At 37.9% G+C, this 12,064-nt stretch overlaps 1 non-coding gene across 1 annotated transcript; it reads left to right on the top strand.

The window, feature by feature from the left end:
* The first annotated feature begins 5,035 nt into the window (after positions 1–5,035).
* Positions 5,036–5,137, top strand: LOC147367689 (U6 spliceosomal RNA). The gene has a single exon (XR_015132234.1). It is a non-coding gene; the product is annotated as a U6 spliceosomal RNA (small nuclear RNA).
* Positions 5,138–12,064: the final 6,927 nt, after the last annotated feature.

Here is a 12,064-nt window from a genome sequence, read left to right as displayed (position 1 = left end):
TGTAGATTTTGTAGATGTTTTTCTTCTCATATATCATGGCTATATAAGTCCCTATAACATTTGTTATAAAGCTGGCTTGGTGGTACTGAATTCTCTTAACTTTTGCTTGTCTGAAAAGCTTTTTATTTTTCCATCAATTTTGAATGAGATCCTTGCTGGGTACTGTAATCTTGGTTGTAGATTTTTCCCTTCCAACACTCTAAATATATCCTGCCATTCCCTTCTGGGCTGCAGAGTTTCTGCTAAATGATCAGCCATTAAGTGTATGGGATTTCCCTTTTATGTTACTTGTTGCTTTTCCCTTACTGCTTTTGATACTCTTTCTTTGTGTTTAGTCTTTGTTAGTTTGATTAGTATGTGCCTTAGCAAGTTTATCCTTGGGTTTATCCTGTATGAGACTCTTTGTGCCTCTTGGATTTCATTGACTATTTCCTTCTCCATGTTGGGGAAATTTTCAACTATAATACCTTCAAAAGTTTTCTCATACCCCTCCTTTTCTCTTCTTATTCTGGGAGCTCTATAATTAGAATGTTGGTGCATTTGATATTGTCCCAGAAGTCACTAAGACTATCTTCAGTTCTTTTCATTCTACTTTATTCTGATCTTCAGAAGTTATTTCCACCATTTTATCTTTCAGTTTACTGATTAGTTCTTCTGCTTCATATATTCTGCTATTGATTCCTTCTAAAATATTTTTGATTTCAGTAAGTGTGCTGTTTTTCTATGTATGTTTATTCTTTAATTCTTCTATATCACTGTTAATTGATTCATTTTCTCCATTTTGTTTTCAAGGTTTTTGATCATGTTTACTATCATTATTCTGAATTCTTTTTCCAGTAGTTTGCCTATTTCCTCTTCATCTATTTGGACTTCTGTGTTTCTAGTTTGTTCCTTCATTTGTGTATTTATCTGCCTTTTCATTATTTTTTTTTTCAACATATTGTGTATGAGGTTTCCTTTTCCCGGGCTTCAGGGTTGAATTCTTTCTTCCTTTTGGTTTCTTCCCTCCCAAGGTTGGTCCAGTGGTTTGTGTAGGCTTTGCATAGGGTGAGATTTATCCTGAGGTTTTGTTTGTTTTTCCTCTGATGGGTAAGGCTGAGTGATGTGGTAATCGTGTCTGCTGATGATTAAGTTTGTATTTTTGTTGTTGTTGTTTAGATTAAGCATCCTGCACAACATGCTCCTGGTGGTTGGGTGATGCTGGGTCTTATCTTCAAGTGGTTTCCATTGTGTGAGTTCTCTCTGATACTCCCTAGGGTTAGTTGAAGTTGGTGCTCCCACTCCAAAGCCTCAGAACTTGATATCTTGAAGCCAGAGTGAATGCTGCATGCCCTGGATCCAGATCAGTTCCTTGGTACTAGGCTTCCTTCATATTTTCCTAGTTATCTGTGTTGGAGGAAAACTGTCTGAAGCAAGGTCCTGGAATGACATCTCACTGAGTAGTGCCTTAACTTTTTAAAATTGTGAATCACTACTTTGCACACCTGAAACTTGTATAGTAGTATAAATCAATTATACCTTAATTAAAAAAGAAATCTCTAAAGAGAGATCTTGTGATATAGAGGTTAACCACATAGACTCTGTAATTGGAGAGTCATGATTCAATCCTGGCTGTCACACTTGTAATCAATGTGAAAGAGTGCAAACCACCTTTCTGTCCCTTAATTTCCTTATCCATCTAATGATGGTATCTGCTTCAGAATAGTTTTATGTTGAATAAAAAATTGTCTCTTACACATTTAATGCTAAGTGTCTGAGATAATTTTTGTGCTAGTTAGTTTTTATCCTTTTTCTCTCCAGCAGAAGGAGAATAGGAAATTCACATATCTGAGTTGAGTTCTTATACCTAGTGAATCAGCACAGTGGTTGGAACACCCCATTCTCATGGGTTATCCCTAGTTTGCACCATGGTGCACTTCTCCAATAGATCTCCCTTACTTAGTTGCTCTTCACAAAATTATTGTTCAAGCCTGTACTTAATTTTTATTGACCATTGGGAGATATTTTATTGAAGAGTACTATATGCAATTGTTATTGTTTAGTCATTGAGTTGAGTCCAACTATTTTGCCACTCTGTGGACTGTATGCCACCAGGCTCCTCTGTTCATGAACTTTCCCAGGTAAGAATATTGGAGTGGGTTGCCATTTCCTTCCCCAAGGGATCTTCCCAACCCAGGGATAGAACCTGCTTCTCCTGTGTTGGCAGGTGGATTCTTTGCCACTGAGCCACCAGGGAAGCCTTAATATATGCCATTACTATTCAACAAAAAGTTCTTCAAATGTCTCTGAGTAATTCTCACTAACCATCAATAATCATGATGTGTTAATTATATCATTTACTGTCTTTGATTCCCCTCTGCCCCTTCTAAGGGCTCTATGTTTACTTTCCTTAGGTGGTCTTGGAAAATCTAAATTTCTCACTTAATTTTTAAAATTAAATTTTTTGTGTGTCAGTGTTTTTATTTCCAGGCCATTCCCTGTGTGATATATTTTAGGAGTTATTTAGCAACTCAATGTGCTTTTCTGAGTTAATGATAGAAGATAATTGCTTTAGAGTAAAAAAGTAATTAAAATTTACTGAACATCTATCAATAGTTCATTTCAGATTTAAACAAATAAAAATAAGAAAAAAATGTGATATTTGGAAACCAGAATAAACATCTAAAAAGTGGTGGGTCCAAAATCAAGACACACACAGTTTATGTATTGCACTATGTTGAAATCTCCCTTTATTACTTCCATACATATAACTTTTTTCTCAGATTATTCTTTTATGCTTTATATATATATATATATATATATATATATATATATACACACACACACATACACATACATATATCTTACCTTCAGAGCTGTATTAAGTTTAACATTATAATACTGTGTATTGAAACCATTCAGGAGAAAAAAGTATATAATCAATGGCTGTGGAGTGAATTTACCCCTCTGTGTTTCTCTTGTTTAATTTTAAATGTTCAACTGTGTGAGTGGCAGTGTGAGAAGGAGCTTCACTTACCTCAGAATAATTGGTATGGAGTGGTTCTTTGCTCATTCACTGGAGGCATTCATTGTAATTCATTGGAGGCATGATTTACTACATAACATGAGGGACCCAAGCCAAAAAAAAAAAAAAAAAGCAAGGCTCTGGCTGGGGGCAAGACATAAGTTTCCTTTCCCTAGAGTCCACCACCCTAACACTTTCAGTCTCCCAAATGTATTACAATATTCATGAGGGATGTACTAAGTGTCTGGATAGGGATTAGGTGAGAAGCCCTCATTAAGTCCCCCTGGAAAGTACCATGGAGCTGCCTGGATGAGTCAGGGATGGACAGTAACTTACCTAGACCCAGATGCTGCAGGGTTCTCATTTAAATTTGATGCTTCCCACTCCCATTCTGCATTTTTTGATAGGATTCATTTATAAAACACACAAAGATAAAATTTCAACACAATGACTACAGAATATTCAACTCCAAGTACAGCTAAACCCTAGCAAGTTCACTGGTCCATGAAGCCAAATTTGATGAGAAGAATTTATGGAGTTAAGCACTGTTCTTTTGAACCAATTATACTGCTATCCATAACTTACTCTGATTTCTGTTTATGAAAATAAAGAGAGCTCAACATTTCTCTAGTATACACCCACCTGCGGCCTTAAGCTCAGATTATAGGACTGAAACTCGTGAAGACAACTGCTTAAATAGGAACACTGGAGGATATTAAGAGAAAAAAAAAGGCAGAAACAGTGAAAGAAAATGATATTCTAGGTCAAGTAAATAGCATGATATATACACCAAGAAAGGAAATATAAACCATATTTTTGGGGAAAAAAAGAACATTGACATATATTGTTGAGTTAAGGAAGAGAGGTAAAATAATAGTGGGAATCAGATTGAAAAAAATAAATTGTTTTGATTGTAATTCATTTTCACTCAACTTAAAGACTATTTAAAACTCAAAAGTGATCTACCAAAGGGAATTATATGGCCTGATATTAACTGGTTGATACAGATTTCAGTTTTATTGATAAAATTTTGTGTTTTGTTTTGTTTTCTCTCTTAGCCTGTTAATAACTACCATTGTGGCTGGACTGACCTTATAGTTCTTATTATGATTTCAAGACACCGTTCAGCAATATCATCAAGAAACTTTGAAAAAATAAAGGTTGATTAATTATAATGAAAGTGAAAGTCATTCAGTTGTGTCTGACTCCTTGCGACATGAGCCCACCAGACTCCTCTGTCCATGGAATTCTCCAGGAAAGAATACTGTAGCATGTAGGCCATTTTCCTCTCCAGGGGATCTTCCCAACCTAGGGATTGAACTCAGGTTTCCCACATTTCAGGTAGATTCTTTGCCACTGAGCCACCAGGGAGTCCAAAATGTTAGTCAGTCAGTCATGTCCAACTCCTTGAAACCCCTTGGACTGTGGCCCACCAGGCTCCTCTATCCATGGAATTCTCCAGGAAAGAATAACAGAGTGGGTAGCCCTTCCCTTCTCCAGGAATCTTCCTGACCCTGGAATCAAACCCAGGTCTCCCACATTGCAGGCAGACTCTTTACCATTGAGGCACCAAGGAAACCCTGATTAATTATAAGATCTAGAAATCACACAGTGCAACTGGAGTCATACAGCAGGGAGTTGGGAATGGGAAATGGGAGAGTGAAGGAGAATCAGAGCTAGAGTGGGTAAAAGAGTGCACTGGTCTGAGGTTCTGCTTTTATTTGGGATGAAGGTAATAGTCTAGAAGTTTTGTGGGCTCACTGTTGCTGAATTTAAAACAAAAGTGGTAATTTAAAGTGTGGGGGGAAAATAAAAAGTGGCCCAAATGATCAGTTATGGAAATCAACTAGGATTTCTAAAAAAATAAGCCGCAGTGTTGAGAGGTGGCCTGGTACTTTATCTAGTCATGTTTCTGAGGATGTAGATATTTATTCTAGATAGCTGACTTTGGAGTAGATAGCCCTTGAAGTGGTTGCCTCAGCAATCAAAGTTTAAGCTAGGCACTTGCATCAAAAGAAAAGAAAAGAAAATGTTCATTTTGGCAGTACATATACTAAAATTGGAATGATACAGAGATTAGCATGGCCCCCGTTCTAGGATGAAGTATGGATTCATGAATCATTTCATATTTTTTCAAGGCAAGATCCTCTATGACCCCTCTCCTAAAAGTAACACAAATAAAAACAAAAGTAAATGAGTGGGACCTGAATTAAACTTAAACACTTTTGCACAGCAAAGGAAACTATAATGAAGTCACTCAGTCGTGTCCAGCTGTTTGCGATCCCATGGACTGTAGTCTACCAGGCTTCTCTGTCCATGGGATTTTCCAGGCAAGGGTACTGGAGTGGGTTACCATTTCCTTCTCCAGGGGATCTTCCTGACCCAGGGATCGAACCCAGGTCTCCTGCATTGCAGGCAGATGCTTTGCCCTCTGAGCCACCAGGGAAGCAAGGTGAAAAGACAGTCCTCAGAATGGGAGAAAATAACAGTAAATGAAACAACTGACAAAGGATTAATTTCCAAAATATATAAGCAGCTCATGCAACTCAATACCAGAAAAACAAACCAACCAACCAAAAATTGGGGAAAAGACCTAAACAGATGGCTAATAAATACCTGAAAGGATGCTCAACATCGCTCAGTATTAGAGAAATGCAAATCAAAACTACAATGAGACACCACCTCACACTGCTCAGAATGGCCATCATCAAAAAGCCTAAAACAATAAATGCTGGAGAGGGTGTGGAGAAAAGGGAACACTCTTGCACTGTTGATGGGAATGTAAATTGATACAGCCACTATAGAAGATGGTATCAAGATTCCTTAAAAAACTAGGAATAAAACTACCACATGACCCAGCAATCCTACTCCTAGGCATATACTCTGAAGAGACCAAAATTGAAAAAGACACATGTATCCCATCATTCATTGCAGAACTATTTACAATAGCTAGAACATGGAAGCAACCTAGATGTCCATTGACAGATGAATGGATAAAGAAGTGGTGGCATATATACACAATGGAATATTACTCAGCAATAAGAAGAAGGAACACATTTGAGTCAGTTCTAATGAGGTGGATGAACCTAGAACCTATTGTACAGAGTGAAGTGAGTCAGAACAGAAAGATAAATATGGTATTATAACACATATATATTGAATCTAGAAAAATGGTACTGAAGAATTTATTTTCAGTTCAGTTCAGTCACTCAGTCATGTCCGACTTTTTGCGACCCCATGAATTGCAGCACGCCAGGCCTCCCTGTCCATCACCAACTCCTGGAGTTCACTCAGACTCATGTCCATCGAGTCAGTGATGCCATCCAGCCATCTCATCCTCTGTCGTCCCCTTCTCCTCCTGCCCCCAATCCCTCCCAGCATTATTTACAGGGCAGCAATAGAGAAACAGTCATAAAGAATAGACTTATGGACATGCGGAGAGGGGAGGAGAGGGTGAAGTGTATGGAAAGGGTAACATGGAAACTTACATTACCATAGGTAAGATAGATAGCCAATGCGAATTTGCTGTATGGCTCAGGAAAGTCAAACAGGCGCTCTGTATCAACCTAGAGGGGTGGGATGGGGAGGGAGATAGGAGGGACATTCAGGAAGGAGGATATATATGTATACCTATGGCTGATTCATGCTGAGGTTTGACAGCAAAGAACAAAATTCTGTAAAGCAATTATTCTTCAATAAAAAATTAATTTTAAAAATACATGATTTGTACTCTACTAATAATGGTTTGTAGAGTATAAATCATGTATTTTTTATTTAATTATTTTTTTAATTGAAGGACAGCCATGAAATTAAAAGATGCTTACTCCTTGAAAGGAAAGTTATGACCAACCTAGATAGCATATTGAAGAGCAGAGGCATTACTTTGCCAACAAAGGTACATCTAGTCAAGGCTATGGTTTTTCCAGTGGTCATGTATGGATGTGAGAGTTGGACTGTCAAGAAGGCTGAGCGCCGAAGAATTGATGCTTTTGAACTGTGGTGCTGGAGAAGACTCTTGAGAGTCCCTTGGACTGCAAGGATATCCAACCAGTCCATTCTGAAGGAGATCAGCCCTGGGATTTCTTTGGAGGGAATGATGCTAAAGCTGAAACTCCAGTACTTTGGCCACCTCATGTGAAGAGTTGACCCATTGGAAAAGAACCTGATGGTGGGAGGGATTGGGGGCAGGAGGAGAAGGGGACGACAGAGGATGAGATGGCTGAATGGCATCATTGACTCGATGGACGTGAGTCTGAGTGAACTCCGGGAGTTGGTGATGGACAGGAAGGCCTGACATGCTGGGATTCATGGGGTCACAAAGAGTCAGACACGACTGAGCGACTGAACTGAACTGAATAATGGTTTGAGACTTCCCTGGTGGCTCAGATGATAAAGAATCTGCCTGCACTGCAGGAGACGTGGGTTTGATCCTTGGGTTGGAAAGATCCCCTAGAGAAGGAAATGGCAACCCACTCTAGTATTCTTGTCTGGGAAATCATATTGATATAGGAGCCTGGTGGGCTACAGTCCATGTGATCACAAGGGATCAAACATTACTTAGGAACTAACACAACAACAAATGATAATTTTGAGTTAACTCTAAGGGTTACATGTCACAAAATTCATTAGCTAAATTTCAAACTGTAAGTTATGTGTTAGAGGGTAAACTAGAAATTAAGAACCTGAGTACTAACATTTTGATAAGGTGGGAATTCCTAAACTCCCAACTAGAAATAAGCCTTGTGGATGGGAATTTTGTGGAAGAATAAAAGTGTAAATTTTCAAATTTATGGGAACCAACACAAATTACATGAGGAAAAAAAATGAAAAATGCAGTGTTGAAATTAGAGAATATGTTGAGAATAAAGTCAAATGCATAACTGCAAAACTTGAAAGACATTTTGAATTTTCTGACACAGGAATCATATGGTGAAGGAGATCAGGATCCTTTCATATCTCAGTCTTGATGAGCAAATGCTGAAGGCAAAGTCAAGGTAGACCAGTAGGGGAAAAAAAAAAGAGAAAGAGAAATATAATTTTAAGTAAGACTGGTTTAATAGTTTGACAAAACAGAAGCCACATGCAGCTGTGTGCAAGTAGTTGTAAGTTTGGTCAAAACACACAGGAAAATAGGGAAATAGACTCACATAGTACAGAGAGTACATTTTTTTTTTAAATTGATATTTTCACCATCGTGGTCAGTATGTTCTTCCAAAATTAGAGCTGGCAAATCATCAAATGAGTGGGGTATTAGACTCTTCCAGTGTGGTAGAACTTTCAGTACATCTTCATGGCAGTCCTGAAATATAAGACCAGAATCTAGTAAGATACTAAAGTTTATCTCCAGGGGCAACAATTTATACCAAAAGAATAAGTACAAATTCCTCTACTGCAATTGTAAGTTTCAAACCTACTACCTTATGGATTTGAGTAATTAAAACTATAAAATGAGCTAGTCTTATATATGCTCTTAAACTCATGTGTTGAAATCCCTGTCCCCAGTACTTCAGAATGTGGTTTGGATATAGAGGACATTAAATTAGGTGATTATGGTTATCTGAGGTCATTAAGGTAGCCCCAATCCAATATGAATGATATTCCTATAAAAGGTTAGGATACACACATACACAGAGGGAACACCATATGAAGAAATAGGGATAACAAGAATATCTACAAGCCAAAGAGAGATGACTCAGAAAAAATCAACTATGCAGACACCTTGCTCTCAGACTTCTAGCTTCCGGAACTGTAGGAACATAAATTGATGTGACTAGGCTACCCAGTCTGTGGTACTTTACTATGGAAGCCCTAGAAGACAAATATATCCTTCCTATATAAATTCTAAGAAAGATTTATCAATTATATCTAGAAAAGTTAAAGGAGGGTCCAACTGATATTTGGTCATGCCAGTTTAGAAAAATACATGTTTTTAATATACTTCAATTCAGTTCAGTTCAGTTCAGTCACTCAGTCATGTCAGACTCTTTGAGACCCCATGAACTGCAACACGCCAGGCCTTCCTGTCCATCACCAACTCCCAGAGTTCACCCAAACCCATGTCCATCAAGTTGGTGATGCCATTCAGCCATCTCATCCTCTGTAGTCCCCTTCTCCTCCTGCCCCACCAATCCTTCCCAGCATTAGGATTTTTTCCAATGAGTCAACTCTTCACATGAGGTGGCCAAAGTATTGGAGTTTCAGCTTCAACATCAGCCCTTCCAATAAATACCCAGGACTGATTTCCTTTAGGATGGACTGGTTGGATCTTCTTGCAGTCCATGGGACTCTCAAGACTCTTCTCCAACACCGTAGTTCAAAAGCATCGATTCTTTAGTGCTCAGCTTTCTTCACAGTCCAACTCTCACATATATACATGACCACTGTAAAAACCATAGCCTTGACTAGACGGACCTTTGTTGGCGAAGTAATGTCTCTGCTTTTAAATATGCTATCTAGGTTGGTCATAACTTTCCTTCCAAGGAGCAAGTGTCTTTTAATTTCATGGCTATAATCACCATCTGCAGTGATTTTGGAGCCCCAAAAATAAAGTCTCACACTGTTTCCCCATCTATTTCCCATGAAGTGATGGGACCAGATGCCATGATCTTCGTTTTCTGAATGTTGAGCTTTAAGCCAACTTTTTCATTCTCCTCCTCCACTTCATCAAGAGGCTTTGTAGCTTCTCTTCACTTTCTGCCACAATGGTGATGTCATCTGCATATCTGAGATTATTGATATTTCTCCCAGCACTCTTGATTCCAGCTTGTGCTTCTTCCAGCCCAGCATTTCTCATGGTGTACTGCATATAAGTTAAATAAGCAGGGTGACAATATACAGCCTTCAGTTCAGTTCAGTTCAGTCGCTTAGTCGTGTCTGACTCTTTGTGACCCCATGAATCCCAGCACGCCAGGCCTCCCTGTCCATCACCAACTCCCGGAGTTCACTCAGACTCACGTCCATCGAGTCAGTGATGCCATCCAGTCATCTCATCCTCTGTTGTCCCCTTCTCCTCCTGCCCCCAATCCCTCCCAACATCAGAGTCTTTTCCAGTGAGTCAACTCTTTGCATGAGGTGGCCAAAGTACTGGAGTTTCAGCTTTAACATCATTCCTTCCAAAGAAATCCCAGGGCTGATCTCCTTCAGAATGGATTGGTTGGATCTCCTTGCAGGCCAAGGGACTCTCAAGAGTCTTCTCCAACACCACAGTTCAAAAGCATCAATTCTTCAGCACTTAGCTTTCTTCACAGTCCAACTCTCACATCCATACATGACCACTGGAAAAACCATAGCCTTGACGTACTCCTTTTCCTATTTGGAACCAGTCTGTTGTTCCATGTCCAGTTCTAACTATTGCTTCCTGACCTGCATACAGGTTTCTTAAGAGACAGGTCAGATGGTCTGGTATTCCCATCTCTTTAAAAATTTTCCAGTTTATTGTGATCCACACAGTCAAAGGCTTTGGGATAGTCAATAAAGCAGAAATAGATGTTTTTCTGGAACTCTCTTGCTTTTTCGAATATACTTACTTACATTCAAACATGTATAAATAGAGTAAAATGCCATGAAAGAGAAGTTTCTGAATAGATAAGCAGAATATATAATTGATGACTATATTTTTTTCAGACAAATTCATTAGTTAAATTAGAGGCAACAGCTAAAGCATGCTTTCCTTGAAAATTAAACAACTCTTTATGAAATAAATATATTTCTGATGACACCAAACCTTAAGAAATCTGTCTATATCCTTTATGTCTAAATAAGAAACCTATAACTATAATCACATGAACCTTAAGATTTTCTAACTCTTTAATATTAGTTTGAATTTGGGGAGTTTTTCAGTATTAATAGGATGTATTTTAATAGTTCATTTTTAAACTTGTTTCACAGCTGCTTCCCACTTTACATTTCATTTTAAATTTCTTTCTCTGTTCTCCTTATTATTTCCTAACATTTCATTTATTCTCCATAAATATCATTAAAACAAGTATAATGGTAGAAATGATTTTTATTGCAGATATTGGACAGCAGATAATGACAATAGATGTGGCAAGAAAAAAAAAACATATACTAAACATGATTATCTTAAAATTAGATCTTCATTACACATAAAGGGTAATTTAATATTTTTCCTGGTTTTCCTATGTCCTTTTTCGCTACTTTACTCTTGCCACTTAGGATAACTTTAGCACTAGCTGCCAGCTTCCCTCTCTCCATCTCAATCAACAACAAGAACAATAATTTCCTTTTTATTTCTTATGTAGAGGAATTGACTTTTCTAATGTAAATATCTTTTATCTGGGCTATACTTAGAAGACCTCATCTCTCATGCTTAATTATCTTATTATTCTATTTCAAGGTATTTTATTTAAGATAAAGAAAACTTTTCCTGTTAATTCAACTAAATCAATCAGCATGCAGCTTTTTTCACTTGATCACAAGAAAATTATTTACAATCAATAATTTAATGAGAAGCTGGGTGCATGCCAATTTGCTTCAGTCAGGTCTTTAACTGGAGATGGATAAGATAACAGAATAATCTAAACCAAAAAGAAAAGAAAGTCTTAAACTACCATGAAATGTCCTTAGAAGTAGTAAAAGCAGAAAGTATAACAATAATGGCGTTACTGGCTAGCACATACAAAAATTCTATTAAAATTCTGAAGGGAAGGATAAATGAATAGCATGAATACGAATAATATAATTGATAAGTAAGAATGCACTGATTTAAGATTCAATACACTTCACCCAGTTCATACAGTTCATGATAGGGCTCCCGATGGTTGGAGACTTTTCACGTAGTCATAGTATTGATTACCCTCTTTTGCTTCACTCCCATTATGTGGTTCAGGGAACCACTCATTTATGAGGGAACACTCATTAAGAGCTGTTCTCCTTAGCTGGCTTTATAATCCTCAAGGGATTAAAGGACAGGAGAAGAAGAATCATCCTACACCGATGCTACCAACACCTTACAGTAACTATGACATTGCTTTGCACCATTTTTCTGCTCAGAGGGAGCAGCAGCATGCAATGATCTTCCCATGGCAAAGTACTCAAGAG

Source organism: Bos grunniens, chromosome 8 (genome assembly GCF_055505025.1).
Source record: "Bos grunniens cultivar Pamir isolate PY7600 chromosome 8, Bosgru_T2T1.0, whole genome shotgun sequence".
Taxonomy (NCBI): Eukaryota; Metazoa; Chordata; class Mammalia; order Artiodactyla; family Bovidae; genus Bos; species Bos grunniens.
The sequence above is the reverse complement of the archived record's forward strand: the minus strand, read 5'-3'. Positions and strand labels throughout refer to the sequence as shown.